Here is a 12183-nt window from a genome sequence, read left to right on the forward strand (position 1 = left end):
GGGTGAGGGTGTGTTCCAGTTCATAGAAGGATTTGTGTTCAAAGTAGCTGCAGATTTCCTGATTAGAATCCCGGATGGGAGATGAGTGATCCTCAGCATTTCCAGCACTCCTGCAGTTTGGTGTAGACTGAAGGACACTGCAAACAGTGTTCCTGGACCCAAAGGCCATTTTCAAGGGAGCGGGTGACACTGTCAGGAACAGGGTGAGACCCTCTAGGGTTGGAGGTTTAGTGCCACCCTGTTCAGAAGCAGAAGCAATGGACACTGTGGTTGCCTTGTCAGTATCTGCCGGGGTCCAGCCCCCACAGGATCCAGGGGAACCTGAAGGAAAAACGGCGTCGGCGGATGATTTAGAGAGACATAAGGAGAGAATGTTGTAGGTTAGAAAATAGAAGAGAGAAAGAGGCTGATATTCCTTGGTTTACATAGAAAGCCAATAAAACTTCGAGACAAGAAGTTTGCCCTGTTCACGGAGGCCACAGGTGCCTTCCCAGTTTCCCGAGGGAGTGAAGACACAGAACGTCTTCCCGTTCAGGTCTTAGAAACCCGGGCGGATAAGTGAACACAGGGAGTCTCTATGCTCCAAGGGATCAACCTGAAAAAGAAAGTAAAAGAGAAAAAAAGAGAAAAAAAGAAAAACATGGGGAGACCAAGCTACTTCAGTGAGCGAGGACCAATAGCTTTATTTTTAAAAGGTACTTTTATACCTTGTCTTATACATAGAGGGAAATGAAAGATGCAAAGTCATACAGAGTCAGCCCAAACATTACATCTGTTTTGTCTTTATCAAAACCAGGATTTTTTCTGCAAACCTTTCCCCAAAACAATATTGTGTACATTGTCTTCTGGCCTTGGAGGCCTGTGAACCTTTTATGACCCTCTTTTGATAAAGGCTATTCAACCAAAAAACTTACTTTCCCTTGAAATGTTTTTTCTTATATTTCTAATCTATCTCAGCATCAGAAAGTATTAAACAAGTTACTTTTCTCACGGAGCAAAGGTGCAGTGAGTTACAAGAAAGAACCAATTAGCTCAAAAGTCTGATGTGGTTAATTTCGAGGCTACACTTGTTTTTCTTACTTTTCAACTATGTTAACTAATGCACTCCCAGGTGCACAGTGGATAAGAGATATGGGAACTAAGCAACAAGCATTGGCCCAATAATGAAATCCTACACCAGCACTACTCTAATAACTTTTTTTTTGCCTTTTATGAAACTGAAATCTTTATTATTTTTTTTTTATCTTTGCTAAATTAATTTTATTTTATTTTATTTTTTTAGTTTTTAATTTTTTTAATTTTAAAATCTTTAATTCTAATAACTTTTAACTCTTTAAAAGGCTCTATGTTTTAGGTTTCCCATGCCTCTCACAGTTGGGAGGCTGCGAATAATCACATGCGTAGCTGCAAGAGTCTGGATACACCTGCCAAGCAAGCTATAATACTAACAGAGGGGTTTTTATTGGAAATATTCCTCTCATGTCCAGGAGACTTATTAGCTATAGCCCTAAGTTGATTTTCTCCAGAGAAAGGTGGTCAGGAATAGTCTCCTGTTAATGTCAGAGGAGTTGGTGAAAGTCATGAAATAGTAAAACAGACAGATTCTGATTTTGGGGTAGATGCTCAAGAAAGCCTAGGGAGCCCCTTGAGTTCTGAAGCCTTGCTTAACAGTTCTCTTCCACATGACCTTGTCATGGGTGGGATCTCCCTTGGTGGCTCCCGGCAAGTATCAACCCATACTCTTCCTGGTCTAGCAGCCTCATAGTTTGAGTGGCCCTAATTGGTCCAAATCAGTCAGAGAAATCCCACTCCCTCCTTGCTGGAAAGATAGATGGAGAGGTGGTCCAATTAGAACAAAGTTCAGTGGTCTTAGAAATGTCACCCTTTTCCCCTCTGGGTGTGAAAAGTCAAACACAGAGTCCTGGTTGCTAATGGCAGCCCTTTTGTGACCATGAGGGAAACTGATCTGAAGACAAAATTAGCACATGGAGGGGAGCTAAGTAAGAGGATCACAAAGAAATGGAGCCAGACTTTCTGGAGATGTGAGTCCATAGATCTTCTTTATCATTCAAATCAAGTTGAGTTGGCTTTTCTGTTTTGTTTTTTTTAGTCGAAGTATATTTGATTTACAATGTTGTGATTGTTTCAGTTGTGAATCACAGCAAAGTGATTCAGTTGGCTTTTCTGATTCTTGCGTTGAGTGCTTTCCAACTGACCACTGGTTTCTCAGGTCCTCTCAAACCTAGAAGTTAATGAGTTGGTTTTATTTTTTATGTCCTGAGGCTAGATCACAGAGCAGGTAGAAATGAACATTTGGGGCTAATGTTCTCTTTAGACACCCAGACTTTGTGTTGGAGACTACAGTTCTAGAAGCTGATCTGAGCTGGTACCTCTTTGACCAGGTCATCTAAGATCCCTTTACAATCATGGACAGGCTCTCTGCATGGTTGAGACACTTAGGTCTAGAGAACTGTCTATGTTGTGGTTGGTTTGTTGGTGGTGGAAGATGGTCCAGATCTAGAAGAATCCAACCTGAAAATCGAGGTTTTTTTGTTTAAATGGTTTGTGCATAGGAAACTATTAGTGAATTGTGGAAAGATCTTCTAAGTTGTGTTCTTACCTCCCAGAGTCAATTATCTGTAAGTCTTAGAGCTCACTCTGGTACTTAAAATTGTACAGTTCCTAAGCCCATATGTCAGGGGAAGCCAAACAAACAAGCTTCCATTTTACAAATCCTCAGACGTTTGCACAAAAGCTCCCTTAACTGTCTCTGACAGCAAGAAAATTAATAGATGCAGCTGACAATGTGTAAAACGATCATGTGTGTCGAGGTCTCAGAGGATAACATAATGTCTTCACTAGAAACGATTGGTGTGATGTGGACTAGTAGCGCAGGAGATGGATGGCTATAAAGCCTGCCATGGGTTAAATGCCATCATTACTGGCTCTTTCATTCAGGAAATAGCACTCAAGGACCTGCAGCCCCTGTAACACTGGGCTGGTACCCAGAATCCACACGTGCTGCTGCTGCTAAGTCGCTTTAGTCGTGTCCGACTCTGTGCGACCCCAGAGACAGCAGCCCACCAGGCTCCCCTGTCCCTGGGATTCTCCAGGCAAGAACACAGGAGTGGGTTGCCATTTCCTTCTCCAATGCATGAAAGTGAAAAGTGAAAGTGAAGTCGCTCAGTTGTTTCCAACTCCTAGCGACCCCATGGACTGTAGCCCACCAGGCTCCTCTGTCCATGGAGTTTGCCAGGCAAGAGTACTGGAGTGGGTTGCTAAATGATGTTAAAGGTGGGGAAGAGCATCCCTTGACCTTGAGGGGCTGTCCTGTCAAACCAGGAATAGAAGGCACTTATATCTACCAGTCAGGGTGCACTTTGCAGATATGTATGTTCTCAGAAGCCCGAAAGAAGGAAACAATGGTTTGTATCTGGGCTTTCTCAGGGGAAATGGGGCTTGAATTAGACTTCAAAGGAATTGAGCAAATTATTATTTGGCCTGGAATTATGTATTATCGAATGAACCTTGAAGCAGCCATTCATTGGCTAGGGCTTACAGATTTTATTTACCGAGAATGTTAGAAAAAAATTTATTATAACAAGAATTGGCCTGCCTTGTATTTGTCCTATATTTAAAACATGTAATTTTTCAAAGTAACAGCAGAGAACATGAAATTTAAATGTAGGTTTCTTTATAGAGTCTTGGAAATGACTTTTCTTCCTGGACGGAATTGGACTATTGACTGTGTTAGGTTTGGTGGTGATTGAGCAAATAGTATTTTCTATTTGATCTTATTATATTTTAATCACATTGCAAGAAGTGTCAGAATAGTACAAAATGAGAAACTTCACAAGCTCATATTTCATTATGAAGTTGGTTTGTACAGAGCTTTGGAAAGGACCTCACTTGCATTGATTTGCTGCGGTGATCAATTATGGCTCAGCTCTAACGGGCTGGAGCTGGCGAGCCAAGAGCTTCCGCCATGCTGAGCCTGAAGGTCACTTCCCCACACACCTCCGCGTGGAGCTGGCTGTTCTGTTCACTGTTCTGTGGCGTGACTTGAATCTGGAGGTCAGTGGATGAAGTGCCGCTCACTGTGGCTCAGGTTCACTAGCACATGAAGCCATCATGGCTGAACAAATATTGCCTGTGGGCTGAATCATGTTTTGAGATATTCATTTTTCCTGTCTGCCCCTCACCCTCCTGCTTCCCATTCAAGCAGGTAGCAGGGTTGGGGTTTCATTGCCTTGGTGGAATTGCATGGCCAGGCTGTAGGCAGAAGGCGCCTGCTTGACTTGTTGGCTTTTATTTTCTACAAGCTCAAGCCTGTGGTGTAGGATGGGATTTTAGGAAAAAGGCAGAATGCATGGAAAGAGCAAGAGGCAGAGACTTATGTCCATCTCTCTTAAGTGGAGATGCCCTGTCTGGGCACCTGAGGGTGGGTGACAAGTCCTGGACAGGATGCATCTCCAGAAACGGAGCTGCAGCCCCAGGGTCCCACAGCCCTGTGTGATGGTATGGACCGTGGAGAGTTGCAATTCACCAGACAGAGGAGGCGATGAAATTCAGTGGCCAGTCAGCGATTTTAGAAAGTAGAATCTGCCCCTTTCTGGAACCCACATAATTCTTGTGGGTCCGGGAGAACAGGAGCTGCAGAATGACCTCATGGACCCTTGATGTCCAGTGACTCTGTGGCTACCACTCACCACTTGAAGGGGCTTGTGGCCAAGGCTGACCATTGATGTCCTTGTTCCAACCTCTCTGGGGGTTTGGCAGCTTCTCAGGAGGTAGCCAGGGCAAGCCTCTCTGCCTGCCTCTGCTGGCCCCCCACAGCCTCCAGGAACAGCCCCTCTCCCTTACTGCCCCCTTAGGCTTTCTGAGTGAAGAAGGCAATGGCACCCCACTCCAGTACTCTTGCCTAGAAAATCCCATGGATGGAGGAGCCTGGTAGGCTGCAGTCCATGGAGTCGCTACAAGTCAGACACGACTGAGCTACTTCACTTTCACTTTTCACTTTCACACATTGGAGAAGGAAATGGCAACCCCTCCAGTGTTCTTGCCTGGAGAATCTCAGGGACGGGGAAGCCTGGTGGGCTGCTGTCTCTGGGGTCACAAAGAGTCTGATATGACTGAAGTGACGCAGCAGCAGCAGCAGCAGCAGCAGGCTTTCTGAGAGGCCCAGGGAGGCTGGGTTAGGGATGGAGGGGGAGTTGGAGAGAAAGTACTCAGTCTGTCTAGTTCTTCCATAGCAGCCAAGACCAAAACACATCTTGGCATTTAATGTTACTTTTTCTGCCATGCTTATTAAACAGAGAGACACAACGGAGAACACAAAAGTCACCTCCTCCAGCCCATCTAAAGAAGAATGTAGGACAATCTTATGTTGCAATTGTGAACCAGTTCAGGCTAGTGGTTCGTGGGGCATCCAACAATGTTGAGTATCACTGTGTTTCCCACCCAAATTAAAAATATCCTGTGACTTTCTATGAGTTTGCTACAGTGCCTGGGGGTGTCTTTGTACCCAGTTTAAGAATCATACTGATAGGATTCCATTGTATATAAGTTTTATATATTGTTTGAAACCTTGACTAATTGCATTGTACTATATTGGTATATGGGCCTCCCAAGTGTCTCAGTGGTAAAGAATCTACCCACCAATGCAGAAGCTATAGGAACTGCAGGAGTCACGAGTTCTATCCCTGAGTCCCCTGGAGAAAGAAATGACAACCCACTTCAGTATTCTTGCTGGGATAATCCCATGGACAGAGGAGCCTGGCAGCTACAGTCCATGGGGTCACAAAGAGTCAGACATGACTGAGCAACTGGGCACACACACATATTTGTATATACCTCATATTATTGGACCCTAATGTTGGACTTCAATCGAATTAATAAGTTATCTCTGTTATAAACATTGTTATCATAAAGAGCTGTGTAAGGTTAATCTTTGAGCACATTTCTGATTTTTTTGTAGGATAAATTCCTAGAGTGGAATGGCTTAGTCAAGGGTTGTGGCATGTTTAGGGCTGTTGGTGTGTGAATCACCACCTTTCTCTGAAAAGGTTGTACCAGTTTATACTCACATTTATGTATGGACCCATTTTCCATATCATCATTCTTTTAAATCCTTGATAGTCTGATGGCGTCTGCTTGGTTAATTTGCATTTCTTTGGTTATTACCAAGTCTGAACTTTTTCATATGTTTATTAGTCTTTTCCAAATTTCCTGATTATAACTTTTGCTCATTTTCCTCTTGGAGTGTGTGATGGTTTTAAAATATGCCTGCACATTCTTTGTCACTCTTTTTTCAAAAGATGGAGTCTAAATCTCAGCCACTTGAACGTGGGCTGGACGTAGTGATCCATCTCCAAAGGCTGGAATGTGGCAGAAGTGATGGTGTCTGTCTTCCAAGGCTTGACATGAAGAGCCATTGCAGTTTTTACTCTCCGGAATGGTTTGCTCCAGGGGAAGTCAGTGGCTCTGTTGTGAGGACATTCAAGCAGTCCGTGTAGTAAAGCTGCGTGGAGAGGAACTCAGGTCTCTTATCAACAGGCAGCACCAACTTGCCAATTGTGAATGAGTCACCTTGAAAATGTATCTCCCAGCTCCAGCCATGTCTTTGGATGACTGCAGCCTTGGCTGACACTTAACTGCAATCTCATGGAAGAGAAGGTTAGCTAAGGCCCCAAAGGTGGAGAACAAAATCATCTGACAAGTACTTCGCGTTCTGAAGCGAAGGGTTAGATTTGTGCTGTCCCATATGGTAGCCCCCAGCTGTATGTGGCTATGGAGAACTGGACATGGCTAGTCCAAACTGATCAATTACCCATTGAAATGATAACATCTTAGCTGTGTTAAATAAAATAAATCCAATAATAAGTCTAGTAATATGTGGTGTATATTAATATATATTTTTACTTGATTGTTGATGATAAGACTACCTTAAAAGTAACTAAAAGTTGATGAACTCAGTGATACATTGATTCTCAGCCTACTTGGGTTAAATGCTTTGAATCTCAATGCCCTGTCTGTAAAGATGGGGGTAATAATAGTACTTGCCTCAGCGGGTGGGTTATCAGGATGAAATCAGACAATCTAAGTGCAAGGTTCAGTGCAGTATTTGATACGCAGTGTGTGTGTTAGTCGCTCAGTAGTGTCCAGCTCTTTGCGACCGCATGGATTGTAGCCTGGTAGGCTCCTCTGTCCATGGAATTCTCCAGGCAAGAATACTGGAGTGGGTTGTCATTTCCTTCTCCAGGGGATCTTCCTGACCCAGGAATTGAACCTGGGTAATACATGGTGAAGCACGTCAAAAATATTAGCTGCTGCTGTTTTCACTAATAATCAAAGGAAGAAATAACTGAAGCATTACCTCTCCTGACTTCCTTGACTCAGAGAAACCAAACCTTGTGTGGAGAGGATGTGCATATAATACCCTGATGAGCTGTTTTACGAGCTCTGACAGAGCCCCAGGCTGCCCTCAATCCATAGTGGTGAGGTTTGACTGCCTTTCAGATGTGTCAAGCCTTTGGATTTGAAATCCCTTGTATGCTGTACAAATTAGTTAGCTTTATTTTACATTGTACACATGTGGAGTTACCACTTCTTGACTTCAGCATTCAAATAGATGTAAAAGTTATGCAAATGCTGCTTCTCTGAATTGACTAGAGCCTTGGGTGTCTGTCTGAGGTCTGCGCTGCCTCACACGTTAAGCTTGGCAAAGGCTGAGGCACTCCAGCCCTCTTCCCTCAGGTTCTGAGCTCTCGCCAAGGGCGGGAACCCTGGGCTCAGTAAACTGACGATGCTGAATTAGCTCAGTAACTGCACCTTTTCCTATTTTCTCTGAGTCTAGTGAAGGGCGCAAATACCCACACTCTAAAGAGAGGGATTAGGCCTGTACTGCCCAGCAAGGTAGCCACCAGTCATATAGTTACTGAGCATGGATGTGGGGAGTCCAAACTGAGAGGCTCTCTAAGTATAAAGTGCCCACTGGACTCCTGAGACTTGGTATGAAAAAGATGAGTGTAAATGTCCCATTAATACATTTTTATATTGACTATACATTGAAATGATGATATTTTAGCCATATTGGTTTAAATCAAGTACACTATTAAATTTAGCATCATCCGTTTCTTTTTACTTTTTTAATGTGGCTACTAGAAAATTTAACATCGCACAGGAGGCTCCCATTATACTTCTTGCAGACAGGTTAGACCATCTATGCAGGTCTTGTCAAAGAGGGGGTTGTGTGGGGTGGGAGCTAGAGACTCCAGAGTTCGTTGGGGTCTTTACCCAGGATTCCTGCGGATTTGAAGAGCCAGGTGGGGCCCCATCAGGAGAAGAGATCCAGACAGGGGTGGAAACCTGAGAAAGACCCCACCTAAGAGCACTGTGTGGGAGGCATGAGCTGAGCGCTCAACACGCAGGTAGACTTCCAGAAACTGCTTGCTGGGGCAGGTAGTGGCAGCGGGACGGGGGGAAGGGGGAGGCCCATGGAAAAAGATGCAGCATTTAGGACTTGCTTCATCCAGAGAGGATGACTGACATATTATAACCCTATGTTTCTGGCCTAAGGTACACTCCCTTGCCTTGACCTCCATCCTAGAGGGCCAGATGCTCAGTGTTAGGGGGAAGGGAAAAGGAGATAGGGTACAGAGAAGGCCCTGGCAACCCCTCTTACATGGTGGCTGGGGCTAGGAGAAGGGAGACCTTGGCTGAATTGAGAGTTTGGTTATTCAGTTCAGTTCAGCTCAGTCGCTCAGTAGTGTCCGACTCTTTGCGACCCCATGAATTGCAGCACGCCAGGCCTCCCTGTTCATCACCATCTCCCGGAGTTCACTCAGACTCACGTCCATTGGGTCTGTGATGCCATCCAGCCATCTCATCCTCAGTCGTCCCCTTCTCCTCCTGCCCCCAATCCCTCCCAGCATCAGAGTCTTGATTTTTTTTTTTATAAACCCACCAAAAAGAGACCCACACTTATTACCCTGTGATATCTTTTTAACCTGGGAGCTGGAGTGAACCTATTAATACGTGGGTTCAATCAGGCCCCTCCTCTGCTCTGACTCCTCCTTTGCTCTTGCTGGGATTAAAGGTCACAGTCCTATAACAGTCTACGGGGTTCTCCCTGAGCCACCCCCTCCCAACCCTTCTGAGCCACATCCCCCACTGCCATCCCTTCCCCCAACTCCTGCCACAAGGGTCTTCCTGCTGCACTTAGACCCTTGCATCTGCTTCTCCTTCTGTCCCAAACACCCTGACTCCAGGTGTCTGTGCAGCTCACCCCTTCCGCTTCCATTTCTCTCAGCTGCCTGCTCCTTACTATCATGCTTAGTGTTTTACCGTGACTTGTGGCTCTGACCCCCCAGAACATAAGCTCTCTGAGGGCAGTGAGGCTGTTTTTGTTGTATTGTGTTTTGCTGCCTGTTCTCTTCATTGATATATTGATGCAGCGTGGGTCCTGGCAGGTGTTCAACAATATCTGTGGGGAGAGAGAATTAAAGGGACCAAATAGCTGTGCGATTTGCCAGAGGCTTCCCCCAGGTCAGGGAAGGGGGATCCAAAACAGAGATGATTAAAGGAAACAATTGTGAGAAAGAATAAGGTTGCTTTCTGCTTGTGCCCTACGAGGTGAGCTGCTCCTCCTGGGGCCCATAGCAATGTGGAAGGGAGTCTCTGCTCTGAAGAAATTGGTGGCGCAGTCAACACGTAAAGCACAAGTGCTGTGACCAGTGGGGAAGGCTGCTTTGTGCAATGATGTGGAGAAGAAGCAAATTGAAGCCCATTAGGCAGAAAAAGGAGAGCACCCAGTTTAGACAGGGATTTGAGGTGTGCTCAGATAGGGGTTGCAGTCTAGATTGTGTGAACCAGGGGAAGAGGGGGCCTGAGGATCTGATGCAAGGGGCACTCCTGTTCTGTCATTTTGAGCTCAGGGCCATTTCTGGGTCTAAAGGGCCGGTTGGGTACATAACAAGGGTATCAAAGGTTTAGCAGGTGGAGAGACAAGTTCAGTGGTGCTGCTGTTGTCCCAGGACCAGCTCTTGGTCATTAGAATATTTAGAGGCAATAAGAATTATATTCACAGTCAACTGGGGCAGGCACTCTCCATCTTCAGTAGTCAAGACCTGCAATCACAGTTAAGCACTGAAGAGGGGTCCTACTGTGGGACATGGTGGGATGTTTTCACTCACTTGGCAGATGACTTGTGGCCTTGGTGCACCAGTGAGTCTGACTTTCGATAACCAAGGTCTGGTAGCCATCACCTCTTACTGGCCCAGGCTGTAGGTAATGGGCTCTTTCTTGGATTCACATTCTTATTGGTGGCAGACATCCCCAAACCTTAGTAGCTTATTCATTGCATTTGCAGATTCCAATATATATGATGGCACATTCTCTATGTGGACCTATGGCCAAGGGAAGGTAGGGGGAGAGTGGGGCTGTGTATTAGTCAGTTATTGTCATGAGAATGCTTTGTAACAACGTCTCCCCAAACTGAGTGCTTGGCAATGACAGGTGCACTCAGGCTCAGGAATCTTCCAGTTGAATGTGGTTAAGCATGAAGGCAGCACATGGCAGGGCAGCAGCCGGGAGCACCTGGGTATAGGTTGGATTCAGGTCTATTCCATGCATGTTCTTCCTGGGACCCAGGCTCCAGGGGCACCAACCAGCTGGGCAGGCTCTTTTCCTAGTGGGTTACCAGAGCCCATGAGCCCACCTGAACCATGTCTGCATGTTTAAGGCCTCTGTGTACCTCACTTCTGCTAACCTTCCACTGGGTAAAGCAAGTCACATTACCAAGCCCAATGCCCGTGGGGCAGGGCTGCATACTCTGCCCCTAGTGGAGGGGGTGGAAATGAGTAGCCAAATTTTCACAGGCTATAGCTCAGAGAAAAGTATCACAGAGTTTAGAGGCAGGGGTTTGGCCTCAGGCTTAGCAAATGTCTTTATCAGAGAATGTGGTAGGCTGAATATGGCCTCCCAAAGTGGCCTTGCCCTAATCCCTGGAACTTGTGAATATGCCACCTCACACGGTAAAGGGGAATTTGCAGATATGATTAGGGATCTTAAGATGGGGAGATAATATCCAGGATAAGCTGGGTGAGCTTGATATAATCACAAGGACTCCTACAAGAGGGAAGCAGAAGAAGTAGAAGAAGAGGTTATATTACTCCAGAGCAGAGTGAGAGAGAGAAGTAACCATGCCAATAACTTTGAAGGCAGAGGAGGGGGACGCTAGCCGAGAACTGCAGGCAGGCTCTTGAAGCTGGCAGGAAGACTTACTTTCCCCTGGAGCCTCCAGAAGCAACCAGTTCTGCTGATACCTTGATTTCAGCTCTGTAGGGTGCATTCTTCTTTTTGATCTCCAGAACTGTTAAGAGAATAAATTTGTATAGCTTTAACCACTGAGTTTGTGGCAAATTCTTGTATTTCAGGAAATTTTAACAGACTCCAAGCCTTGAATGTTATAAAAAATTTCCTGAAGGTGGAGCAATGGAGACAATTTGATATCATATTTGGGGATATGGGCTTCTCTGGTGGCTCAGAATCCACCTGCAATGTGAGAGACACTGAGTTCGATCCCTGGGTTGGGAAGATCCCTTGGAGGAGGGCATAGAAACTCACTTCAGTGTTCTTGCCTGGAAAATCCCCATAGACAGAGGTGCCTGGCGGGTTACAGTCCATGGGGTCATAAAGAGTTGGACATGACTGAGTGACTAAGCACAGCACATTTGGGGATATTTGAAGGGTGAGGGGCTAGGCATGTTCTCCCAAGTCACGCCACCCAGGTGCACGGTCCTGCTCCTGTCTGCATCTTGCCTCCTCCTGCTACAGATGTGGAATATTGTAGTCTCTCAAGGATCGTTGGCCAATCAGCTCTGCTCTGTTCATGATGAGTGATTGGCCATATTTTTCCTTCTCATTGGTGGCATGAGCTTAACATCTTATTAGCTTATGAATTCTACTAGCATTCCTATTCCAATACTTTGCCAATTATATACACACCTGGAGGTAATGTTGAATGCAATCAGTCTTATCTATGGGGGAGTGTGAGTAAAGCAAGGAGGACCATTTGGGCTTATGTCTCAAGAGGAACTGTGTTCTACTTGACCATCTCCCAACCACATATGCTAAGGAATTAGAAAATCCAAGACATTATGGGTTCTTCTAACTTCATTCTTC

Source organism: Capra hircus, chromosome 7 (genome assembly GCF_001704415.2).
Source record: "Capra hircus breed San Clemente chromosome 7, ASM170441v1, whole genome shotgun sequence".
Taxonomy (NCBI): domain Eukaryota; kingdom Metazoa; phylum Chordata; class Mammalia; order Artiodactyla; family Bovidae; genus Capra; species Capra hircus.